Raw genomic sequence first — 13,372 nt, 5'->3', positions numbered from 1 at the left:
TAGTTTTCACTGGAGGCTGGAAAGTCAGAGTTTTACAAGAAAAACAGGCATAAAAAGTATCCACTTGATGTTTTGGTCCCTGGATGTTTGCTGACTTGTAAAGCCACCGAGGTCCCGACGTCTATGAAGGAGAGAGGAGAGCTCTGAGTCTCTCTTTCTGTGTGTGTGTGTGTGTGTGTGTATGTGTGTGTTAGTTTGACCCTCTGTTGGTCCTTATGGCATCTGGATTTCAGATTAACTCCTCTTCCTCGTCTCGTTCTGTAACTGTGTGGAATGCAGCGGCTTCTCCATCCCCTTTTACACCTACGCTCCTTCCTTCACCTTCTCATCTCCTGTCCCACTCGCTCCCTCTCGTTGCTTTCACCTACGCCTCGCTCTCCCTCCCTTAAACGCTTTGTCTCTTTTTCCCTGGTTGAAACATTATCACTTCCTCACCATTTCCTTTCTTTCTCTCCTTTGTGCGTCTTTCTATTTTCTTTGCCTCCTCTCTTTCTATGCTTTTTTTCTCTCTTCCCTCTCTGCCTGTTTTCCTCTTTACATGCTTTCACCTTTCCAGTCCCTCCACCTCCCTCTTGCTCCCTTTTCTCCCTCCTGAGATACATTACAGTTTCTGAATACAGATTAGACAATTATAATAATCCGTCTGTAGATGTCGAGCCTGTGCCGGCAGCTACATACTCTGACACGCTTTTTTCAAAAGTTGGCAGACAGTCAGTTTTATTCATGTGATCAACCTGGATACAATGTACAGTGAAACAAACAGGATGAGGAGTCTTTAACAGTCTTTTTGTCCTTTAAGCTCTACTATTGTATGTGTATACCTGCAGTGTTGACACATGGTGTCAACATACCTTGGTTATGTTGACACAGACGTTTACAGGATTAAAAACAATCTTTGTCTAATAGAATATCTAAGCTTTTCATAACATGATGGCATGTATGAGCTAAATATGGCTCTTGTTGTGCTTGTTGACTGTGTAATAGGTTTCATTTTGTTCGGACCATTTGGAAATACTTGAGCTGCTCATTTGTTGCCCAAGTTGAACTGGAATAGGCCTTATATGCACAGCACTTTTGTTGGTGTGCTCCACCTCTTGCTTCACTTTTATATAAAAAAGGGAAGAGAAAGAGATGCAGCCATTAATGTGTGGTTTACAAGCTAAAGCTTGTAAAATGTTTAGCAAAAGCCTGTTAATACACTGTTGTAGCAGCTGAGTTTCTTTGTTCTTTTGTTTCTGTTCCCAGGTTCAATTCCTTACTAGAAGACAAGCAATCTTTATTTTTGCATAATAGTTTTTTTTTTTAAAGCGCATCGACTTTGCCACAGATACACCCAACGTCCATACTAGTATCAGAGCCACCAAAACGGTTTGGAAACACTGCTGGCCATCTTGGCTTGAAAACTCTGGGGATGCGATTTAGTCTGGACGGGCAGAAACAGAGATGTTTGGAAAACAGTGACGTAAACGTCACAATCGCTCGCTGATTGCGTCTTTTCGGACATAAAGTGGCCTTCACTGATTCTTCAGGTTCCTACCACATGACCCCCTTCTGGAAGAAAACAACCGGCATTAGTCTCGTCTACCAGCGTAGAACACAACATAGATAATCAATTACAAGTGGTGGTGACTCTGTTGTCTTTACTAACAGTTCCAAAAATTCTGCATTTTACAATGAACTGCTTACATGTGTATAGGGACGAGCTATTATTACTTTTAATAGCCATTTCTAGCCTATCTCTTACTGCAAAAAACAATTATTTCTGTGTACATATGCCCAATGTACGTGAGTGGTCACATGATATGCATTTTCTTGTGATTTAGTATGGACAGACTGATCCGGACCCAAAACGCTTGTTTGAACAGAGATTGATTAAATTAAACATAGTTTTTTAGGATGTAGCCTCACAGACACATTCATAGAACTTTTACACAGGGCGCCTTTTCTTTCACACACGCTAATGGGGGTTCAGTGTCTTGCCCAGGGACACTTTGGGAGGGAAGGGAGGAGCCAGGGATCGAATCACCAACCTTCTGGTTAGTGGACAACCTTTCCTCATTGAACTACTCCTGAATCCTACATCCAAACCCAGATAATCACAATAATAAAAAAGAGCAAGCCTCCACCACAAAACCATTTATGTGTAATTTATGTGGCTTGATACCATCGGTTTATCACCAACTTCCAGTCGATCCTATCTAGCTTTGGCTGTACTTGTATAATTAATGTTCCTGTTGGAAACTGTTGCTTTGTACGACAGATAGAATTAAAAAAGGTAAGTTGTTCTGCATGTCTGAGGTGACCAGCAGGGAGATCATGTTCACCATTGGGTTTTGAACCTTAAAGTTACATTCTTGTCCGTGCTATACTGAAAGTCAGTATGGAAATATATGAATTAATGATTCTTCGTCACCATTACAACAGCAGTTGAAAACACAAATAAAAGACAACAACATTTTCAAAAGACTTTACCATTTGTTTTGTAGTCAAGTTAGTTTTTTAGTCATGTCACATGTATTGTACTTTCCGTGGTAATTCTCATCTAATAATAAGTTGATCCTAGGCCTCAGCTGTGACTGCATTCAAATGGGCAACTTTGAGTGCTGTTTCCCCGGTTGAAATAAAACTCAGCCAATCTGACCTTTACATATTCAAACCGCTTGTAGATTAAGAGAGGGCTGAGCAGAGAGCTACACATTTGCCAGATTTAGAACATGAAGTAGTCATTCATTCTTTTCTAATCCTCACTTGTCTCAAACTGCAGACAACTTTGGGCGTATTTTTATATCAGCAAGCTTGTACAAATCAGTCATCATGGGCCAAGTCTCACTGGCATTCTTGTGCCCTAACACTCACCTGCATACACCAAAACACAAAAATGTACATACTCACATACAAATGGGCCATTGAAAGTAATAACAAGCTTTGCATCCTGTTTTGACAGGCATGTTTATTTTGGAGCAGTGTGCGCACACTCATGTACATAAACATTCCTGTGGCTCATTCATCTCTGAGTTGAAGATCTCCTGCTCTCTCTTTTGGCAGCTGTACCAAACAGCAGAACAATGAAGAGTCCATACACCAAGTCAGACTGCTGCTTGGATTGGACGGATGAATTAATGGCAATAAACCTCCCCTACAAAATCAGCTCTGAGGCACCTTTCTGAGGGATCATCAATTTCTCTTTTCAAGACAGTCTCTCACTTTTAACCTTTCAAACTGGTATTAGACTGAAAACTGGTTTTATTTATATTATTTATAGTAGTTGTGGCAAAGTCTCTTGCCAACCAGGGTCTCCCAATACAACAAGACAGTAGCCAGTCACCACTTAACATCCTTTATTTCAATAGACCAAACATAAATTCAGAAAACTAAACTTAAATTGTCCGACAACATAACCTCTTTAAGTGGTGTGGCAGCTCAGCTCTCAGCCCTCTCCATATGTGTCAGTCCTCAGTCTCCTCCTGGCAGCTCTCTCAGCTGCCTTTTATATCCAGGGAGAGTGATTAGCCAACTATACTCTGCCGTGCCAATTACCCTCCCTGGTCTAGCTAGACGACTCTGACGAGCTACCTCCACATCAACTGGAGTTGCTCTGCTGAGCCTTCCCCACAGTGCTGATGATTTGTTGAGTGCATTCCATTAATAAGTCTCCAATCAAGTGTCATTTACTTCTTTTGATGCACCGATCTAGATAATTAATTCAGTCGTGCATGATATGCACTTTTTCTATGAGAAATTAGTGCTGCCATTATCTTGCTCAGTATTTTGCGACCCTCTGGTTAGACGATGAAGCACTCTACTTCATCTCTTTATCACAAGAGTGGGACAGACGGACAACCCAAAAACATAATGCCACCAGCTACAGCAGCACAGAGGCATACAAATCAGTCAGGTTATATTCTCTTTGTTTAGTGTGACCCTCAGTTGAAAGTTCATGGGACAGATATATTATTCTATCGTAACATTTGTATGACATTCTGCTAATCTCTAACCTTTTATATCTCTCACTACTAGTGTCTCATTCTCTTCATCTTCCATCATCTCTGAGGTTTACTATGATACATCCCCTGTCTCTGCTTAATCTCCCCAACTCCATTTTTCTATAATCTGCCTGTTCTTTCTCCTTGTTTCTTTACCCTATTTCTTAATCTTGAAGGCTGAGAAGCAGATATCAAAGCACGGTGACTTTGAAAGGAAGGCCCCAGTTTATTTGTAGTGCCTTTAGTGGAGGAGAGGCTCCATTCCAAACATTAGCCCCTGGATTAGTCACTTGTTGACTGGAGCTCCAGTTTTATCCTGACTCAGCTGGTGGGCCCTAATCCTCTGACATTTGTAAACGTTTCTGCTTTCACTGTGGAAAGCTGAAATATCATGAAAACACATGTGTGCTATAATTTACTGTACACATTTGACCAGGCTACATCACACACCCTGAAGCCCATTGGAAACATAAACAGGTTTATTCTTGAAAATGTATAGTATAGTATAATAATATAGTAGTACAGGCTTGAATAATGCAAATCATGTAATGACTCAGGCAATCAATGGGGCCAGTTTTCAATAAAATCAGTCTACTGTATTGTGAGCTGCTATCTGAGGCCGTGGGCACAGAATTGCTTTTAGCTAACACATTAGCATGCTAACATGCTCACAGTGACACTGCTAACATGCCGGTGCTAAGCAGGTATGATGTCAACAATCTGTGGGGTTTAGTGTGTTCACAGGCTAAAATTGTTCTTGTTCTTAGCACAAAACACAAAGTGCAGCTTTGACAACGTTTTGACACTAACACTTGTGAAAGGGGTCATCAAAGTTAACGGTTAAGTGTGTAGGATTTAGTAGCATCTAGTGGCATCTAGTGGCACCCCCCCCAGTCTAGGGCCCTTCGGTCAGCATGTTGCGATGACAGCCCCTCTTTCTTCATCTCCTGTTCTGTGCATCTTCTCAAGATGTTTCTAGGTTGTCCTCCACTCCTCTTGCCTTTTGGGTTCCAAGTTAGTGCCTTCTTAGTGATGGATTTATTGTCTCTTCTAAGTATATGGCCTATCCAACTCCACTTCCCTCTCCTGATTTGTAGCTCGACTGGCTCTTGCTTGGTGCAGTCCCACAGGTTGGTGTTGGTTCTTTGCTTTTTGTTAATATATAATATTTTCTTTAAGATATTAAATGCTGTTCTTGCTTTTCCTATTCTGGATTTGACATACACATCCGTCCCTCCATCTACAGAAATTATACTTCATGGTCTGCATGATATAAAAAAGGCCAATACAGTGGAAAGTGGTATTAATACTGCAGCTGTGTTTACATCTTACTGAGTAATGTTACTGTAACATTGGCAGTGCAGTACATGTCAGTCATTGCCTGTAGAACGTCAGCAACACCACTGAATAATTATATGAATACTATATACGGATAGTAAGTTGCAGATATATTATCTCATGTAAACTTGTCATTGGTTAAGTATGTTGGGTTAAGAAAAAGTGTTCCAGCCTACAACCCCAATCCCTGACATTATCATTTTGCCAACATAATAACATAAATATAGCCAATAATATTTTTTTTCCCTTTGTTTACGTCTTCAGACACTTATTCAAGAAACGAGTCTGGAGGAGCACAGGGAGCTGACCAACCAACTCCTGGAGAGGCAGTCAAGTTACTATGGCCATGATTTCCACCTTGTGAGGCAATACAAATGTTTATTCTCATTTTCTGTCATTGAGTGTCCAGTTTTGGTTTGTTTCTTTGATGTCATCGGTATATGCTCCCTTGCTTTTTCTGTTGTTAATGTATAATCCTCCATTTGGTTTAATTTTGGTTAACAAACTTCTAATAACAACATCCTAGTCCAACTTCTTCTTCTTCACATTTTACGGAGCACAATTTTTCGTCTGTTGAAATCAAGCTCCTGCATCTATGTTCAAACAAATGAAGGCCGTCTCTACCTGGTTTGTCCATTCATGGCTACTGTAGAAACATGGCGGTGCAACATGGCAGTCTCAGAGGAAGCAAGACGGGCTCCCTATGTATGTATAAAAGGCTCATTCTTATGTAACAAAAATACTATGGTTTTAAATTTACAGTGATTATGCAGTCACTATAACATAGTAATGAGAGACATATCCTATTTTTGCAAAAAAATCTTCAAAATGTCTACACACTGCTCTAATGGATTTTTTCCCAATATAATAATTCAAGGCACCAATGTGCACCCCATGGTGGTGCCAGAGACAAAGCCTGGGATCACCAAAGTCAACTGTCTTTGGACTACAAACATCTGTACTAAAGTTTATACTAATCGGTCCGGTAGAAGTGGACGTATTTCACTTGATAAATGAAACCCTTCACCGGTTGGTGCTGGAAAGGAAAAGTTCATGCATTGCTAAAGCCATAAGGTTGCTTTCACTTGTGTTTTGGTTTATCTGCTACCAAAGGAAAATATGATGCTAATCTTATGGTTTGATTCGTACCGAAACTGACATTTGACAAATAAATCATATTGAAAATTGACAAAAACAGACATTTTTGCCTTTTACTGTGTGATCAGGAAAAATCCCTGCATTTGCTGATGCAGTTACATGTACACCATGGTTACCACATGGTTTCCACATACAATACTAATTATAGTGATTACTTATTACAAAATTGCATTCTTAACAGTTCAAGGGCAGCAGATAATTTCAAAGTGTCCTTATTCAGGATAAAAGTACTCTGTGCTACCACAAAATACCGTGGTTATTTTCTTTTCTTTTAGACCACAAAGAAACTGCATCAGAGGCAATGAAAATGTAAATGTTACATCCCACCACTGATCAGAGATCACATGGCGATACACAGACAGTGTCCTTTTCTAGTCTCACTCCAGTTGTTTTTCCCGAACCAGAGTTCTAACATCTGTAACATCAGACTGAACAATCTGCAAACACATACACATACAGAATTATTCTTTAGGACTCAGAGTCGAACATATGTCATTCCAGGTTTCTCAAAAAATTCTGGGGAACGCTCCAATCTTGTGATATCTCTTCTTTAGTTTGCAGAAAGATAGTTCTCATGGGTTTCCTTGTCTTTTTTCTCTCAGTCTTTGTTCTTTATGGAAGCTCTCATGTCCACTTGCTTCTCAGTACCTTCTGTGGATTGTTTCGTGCAGCTGTGTTGATTTGTCAGCAATGGGAACAGAGACTGAGGGAACTAAATCCTGTGCGTCTCTCATTTATGTCTCTCAAGTTCTTGTCAAAAAACTTTGTATTCTCTCCTTCACAGAGCCAAGATTACATCAACGGATGGACCATAAAACATTTATGCTCTCCATTTGCAGTGAGTTGCACTATTTCATGTTTTCCCCAGCTCGAGTTTCTACTCTTTCGCAGAAAGACTTTCATTTTTAAAAGAGGAATGAAACTCATTAAAAAACAACTGCCAAATTTCCTTTTTAATGAGAGATCTGCAGGAACCTCCTGGTTGAATTTATATTTTCACAGGAAACTCTTTTCTCATTAAAAATACTACATGGTTTGTTTGCAATCAGCTTATTATGACCCATAGTTGTATTTTTTTTGTTAAGTGACATCTAACAGTCATGTAATGCACTGTTTACACCAAACGCGTAATTTTCACCTAGAGGTACGCGTGCAAGTTTGGCCACAGGATCATTTGTGTTTACTCGCGGTACTTGTACAACTAATGCAAGTAAACACAACCTGGGAATTTTTGTCCGTACTTCTCCAGAAAAAAGGCAAGGGGGACCACTGGCTGAAGTTCCTAGTTGCTGTATGTTACGTGTTGTGGAAATGCGAGAGAAGCCAGCACCATCGTGTGTGGGTCCATAAGAGCATCCAGAGTGGCACACAGCTCAGGGAATATCACATTCTTCCTCATTCTTCTGAGCAGTGGCTGGTTTGATGACCTGCTACCTGGGATCGGTACTAGGACCTGTCTCCAGTGAGTTTCTTTTACAAAAACGAATTGGCTTTCAACAAATCGCGTCCTGCAACGTAAAGTGAATGATACAATTTGCGTGTCTTCGCATCTATCGTGTTGTGGAATTTTTTTTACTATTCTCATCTTTGCATTGACTTTGCATTCACTGCACGTTTGGTGACCGCACCATTAGACTCCCACACGTCAACACAATACATTTATATTCAAGCGAAAAGACTCTTTTCTGGCTGTAACTTGATTAAAGTCAGGTAATGTTCAAGAGGCAGGAAACCTATTTTAGCCAGTATCACTGTAACCATGACAACAAACCTTTAATCTTAATGAGGGACTTATTTTTACCCAAAATCAGGGTAGTCCCTTAAAGCTATATTAATGAGCAGTATGGCTGGAGGACTTGTTTCACAATAACAATGGCTGTTGTGCGAAATCACTGTCTAATCACTACATAGTGAGTTTGCTATTTTTTGTCAAATGTATTACTATGGTGACGTGGACACTTCTTTCAGGATGTTGCTGGATCTGCAGAGGCAGCTTGTCCTGAAGATTAACTCCAATTATTTGCTGTGCTGTGTTTATGACGCTCTGTAGAGCTGTCCTGTCTGCTGCTGTACAGTTGGTATACCATACATTGATGTAATATCACAGAACACTATCTGTGGAGCAGAAGGTCACAAGCAGCAATGTGGACAAGTTTGGTTGAGCCTTCTTTACCAGGGCTTCAGGGTTTGTTATCCACATGAGGTCCCCTGTGATGTGGACTCCCAGAAACTTGAAGCTGGAAACCCTCTCTACTTCTGATCCTGATCTGTCCTTAATACAATTGAGAAAGTCATGTGACATAGTATGTGGAGCAACAAAGTCTGCATTAAGAGGATTGTCGAGATGAATAGATGTAGCAGACTTTCACCATACAGCGACACATCTGTTTCCTGTTTCAAATCAATACCTAGTGTTGTTTCTTTCACACATGACTATTCAAAAACCTAAACTGCATATTTACTGTAGCAGTCTGAACTTAACGTACTACTTACCTTGACCAAAACCATGTTCTTCTTTTAAACATAAAAACTGTTGGACTGACCTTGTGAGCGATTAAGACCAGTAGTCATGAGACAGGAGATCCAGCAAACCCCAGATGTGGGCATTTATTTACAGCTAGTTGCAAGGTGCGTGTCATAGAGCATCATCAAAATAACCAGCAGCCTCACCAGACCCAGCTGCCAGTATTGACCATCAGAGCTGGAACACAGCAGCCTTTAGTATCCACCTTTGGGTGCTATACTAACCAACAGGAGTGTGTGAGGTGACCTCTTTTACATACCCTATGTAAAGATGAAATACCGTAATTTCCAGACTATAAGCCGCTACTTTTTTTCACACGCTGTGAGACTGCGGCTTTTACAACGGTGCGGCTTATTGATGGATTTTCATAGTGTTGCAGGCATGGCCTGCCCCTTTAAGAAAGCTGTTGTGTGTGTGACGTAGTGCACCTGAGAATTGTGGGTAAGGCACCACATGTTGTACGATTGCTAGTCATATCAGACCAATGAAATTGCCGAACAGGTCACAGTGGACCAATGAAACTGTTTCGGCAAACTAAACCTAATTCTTCAGATCATCCATTTTGCGCTTCATGCACGCACCCTCATCATGGAAAAGACACGAAGATCTGCACATGATGCGGGTTTCAAGTTAAAAGCGATCCGTCTGGCTGTCGAAGAAGGAAATAGAGCTGCTGCACGTAAACTCAACGTCAATGAATCGATGGTGAGACGCTGGAGACGGCAGAATGAAGAACTGACTCGTTGCAAAAAGACGACAAAAGCTTTCAGAGGCAAGAAAAGCAGATGGCCCGAACTTGAAAACGTACTTGAAGACTGGGTGAAGACACAGAGAGCAGACGGCCGAGGTGTTTCCACCGTGCAGATCCGACTGAAAGCTAAAACAATCGCCACCGAAAAGAATATCGAAGATTTTAGAGGTGGACCATCTTGGTGTTTCAGATTTATGCAACGAAAAGGCCTGTCAATTAGGGCACGGACGACTGTGTGTCAGCAACTCCCTCCCGACTTCAAGGAAAAAATTACAAACTTCATCGAATTCACTCAAAGAAAGATAGCCGAAAATTCCATTGGACCAGACGACATCATAAATATGGATGAAGTACCTTTGACGTTTGACCTACCTCTCACTAGGACTGTTAACAAAAAAGGTGAATCGTCCGTCACGCTGAAAACCATGAGAGAACGCATTTCACTTGTGTTCTGAGCTGCACAGCATCCGGACTAAAGCTTCCACCCATGGTGATTTTTAAGTGGATGACGATGCTTTCCGCGTTAATATCTCATGTTTCAACGGGGACACCTGCGGCCTATAGACAAGTGCGGCTTATTTATGTACAATTTCTTTTTTCTATAAAAAATTAGCAGGTGCGGCCTATATACAGGTGCGCTCTATAGTCCGGAAAGTACGGTACACACACATGACAAAATCTACCAGCTAACATTTGCATTTGATACATCCTAAACAGGACACAGAGCTAACAAACAAACACAACATATTTTACGCACCCCTTAGACATTTCCTGCCAGTTAGAACCCTTCCGGAAAAAGACACCTGTTTCCCTGGGGACTCTTTTTTAATCTGGGAACCTGGAGACAGGAGAGCAGAGGTATTTGTTATATTTGTATGCTGTGTTAATCCTATAAAATACCTGCATGCAGTTTATTTATATAGTCTATTTTACTGACGGGGCCACACAATTGCCAGCACTTTCTAATCACCCTTGAAATTATCCTTCACACAGGTGGAGCAACCAATCCCACCAACCGGTGTCTGGTACAAACTACATCAAACTGCACAACCAGTCATTCAAAAAAACACTCAATAAAAGGTTTTACATGCATTCACTGTATCATTAGTATTCATGTGTAGATAGTATACAATACAAATGCATGCTCTACTGTGCAGCATATAGCAAACTGTGCAAATATACTTTGCCAATTTTAGACTCCAATACTGAAAAATTAGAGTAAATTACATTACAGAACAGTAGATTTGTTCAGTCACTTTCGTCTGCTCACTGTTGTGGAAATTCCTTTTCACATCATCATCACCTCTGATGCTGTCAGAGCCGCTCCTCTATGGAGAACCAGTGAATTTGAAACTTCTGTCTCTGGTGTCAGATGTGAATGGCCACAAACTGTTTGCAGCTGTCCAATGGCTCCCAGTCAATGATATTGCTGGTTTTAGTTAAAAGCTAGTGAAGGCCATAAATAACGATACATTTTTAACTAATACAGCTTTGTGCTGGAATGTTCTGCAATGTTTGTGGGTGCTACGAAACCAATGTTATCCTTCACTAAGATGACACCAATTCTGAAATTAGCACAGTATTGTTCTAGTTACCTTGGAGTGTGGTAAATTGCCTTACATTAAAATATAGCCTAATATAGGTTATGTTCCAAGTTTCAAGTTTTTTGAAGAGTTCCAAGTTTTTTCTGTTAAGAAATATTTATTTGTGAACCCCAAATAACAACCTATTTATCTGATGATCATCTGATGATCATCAATAGTTAGTAACATCACAAAGTCACATACCTGAGTTCACCAAACATATATATCACAATTAAAAGACCTATTCTATCATCTGTGTTCATTAGATGGAGCTTATCCAACTTACTTTACCTGTTAAATCCTGCAAAGCCATGACAGGGGATAAGTCAGCTCTTATCCAAGAACAGCAGATATGGAGAGACAAACAGTTGGTTAAGTATAAGGAAACGTGCGTTTAATTATATCAGTTCACAAGCAATTGGCTAAAGCCCAGGTATAGTGGTCACCTCATGTTTCGAAAAAAGCCTCCTGAGTGAAATCACAGACAGGTTGCTCTAGATTTGTGAGCACTTCAAAAACTATTCAGCACTGCCTGCTACAACATGTTTCTTTTTGCTTAATAGAGCTTGATGTTACTCATGCTCATGGCATTCCTCAAAGTATTGGGAATATTTATCAGATATATAATCTTGTGGGGCTCCTATCAATGTAATTCCTCCCTCGAATGAAATAAAACCCCATTTAATTGTTCACAGTCCCCCTTTAAAGATGCACACTGTTTTTGGTGGCTGCCACTATGTTTCCTTGTACTGAAGTCTGTCTCCTAAACAGCAGTTGCTTATGATTTTTTTTTTCTCAATGAATAGAATGACAAAACCTGACACCAGTTTTGTTTTGGGTAACCAGGAGAAATGTACATCCTCAAGGGTCACATGATAACACAGGTATAGTTCTTTCACAGCTATATTTAATGTAAAGGCAGCCAATCAAATTTAATATTTCTGAGCTCCTGCATTGCCTTAAGCATCAGGAGGCATCAGGAGCAAGATAAGCATTTGTTTTTATAGTTAGATTAAGTTATGCATATCTCAAAAGACAAGATGAAGTTTCTTTAAACATACAACAGTGACAAGCAATGGCAAGAAGAATGTTTTTGTTGTTATTCATCAGCTTCCAGTCATTCAACCTTCCAACAATCCACTTTATAAAACAGCTCAACATCACTTCTCTCTTTCTCTCAAACAATGCAGCCACACAGCTGCAAAGCGCCCCCTGTACACATGTCGAATATGATGTTTTTTGGCTTGTTTACATGGAAACTGTCAGTATTCACAGCTCATTCATCGATCACTGAATGCATAAATCGATGTGTTGGGTACAGAATGATGATGTTTAATGTTAATTAAGGAGGTCAATGTTCGGATACTTCCAAAATCACATCATACAGTTAAAATTTGGACCAGCAGGGAGTGCTAAACCAACACAGTTTTACCATGTTACAAACTACTACCATGCTGACCACATGGAATTTAAATCAAATTGAAATGGTTGATGTGGTTTGACTTTGACAACTTTGAAGATTTATGTATGGAATATTAATCTTGAGAAATCAAGAAATCTAATCAAATTAATTCAAATTGTCTTTAGCTGGATTGCACCGAAGAATTATCATCTGAAGAAAAGAATATTATTTGCCTCCAGTCACATGTGAGAACAGGAGATGGCTGATTGACAAAATGCTCCTCCATGCTTTGTACTTAAGACATCATATAAATCAGACTAACTAATCAAGAGTTTTGATGAAGGACTGAATTTTGTTTTTTTGAAGTGGGGTTTCTTCAACCCCCCCCCCGTGCATTCGCGCACAGTGAGGAGTGGAGGTGAGTTTTAAGTTAACCTTTCACTTTTATTTGCCTTTTAAAAATGAATAAATAAACAGTATTTGAGGCCAGGTAGTTTCCCCTTTTCACCTCTGTGCGCAGCATGTGGGATTGTTTACTTGTTTCCCCCCCCCCCCTTTTCTGCCATTGCAGGCATACAGTGGGCATTTTCAGGTGATTTACATTTATTTCACCCCTTCCTTCGTTTTATGTGA

This window comes from Hippoglossus hippoglossus, chromosome 10 (assembly GCF_009819705.1).
Source record: "Hippoglossus hippoglossus isolate fHipHip1 chromosome 10, fHipHip1.pri, whole genome shotgun sequence".
NCBI lineage: Eukaryota > Metazoa > Chordata > Actinopteri > Pleuronectiformes > Pleuronectidae > Hippoglossus > Hippoglossus hippoglossus.
Note: the sequence above shows the minus strand (reverse complement) of the source record.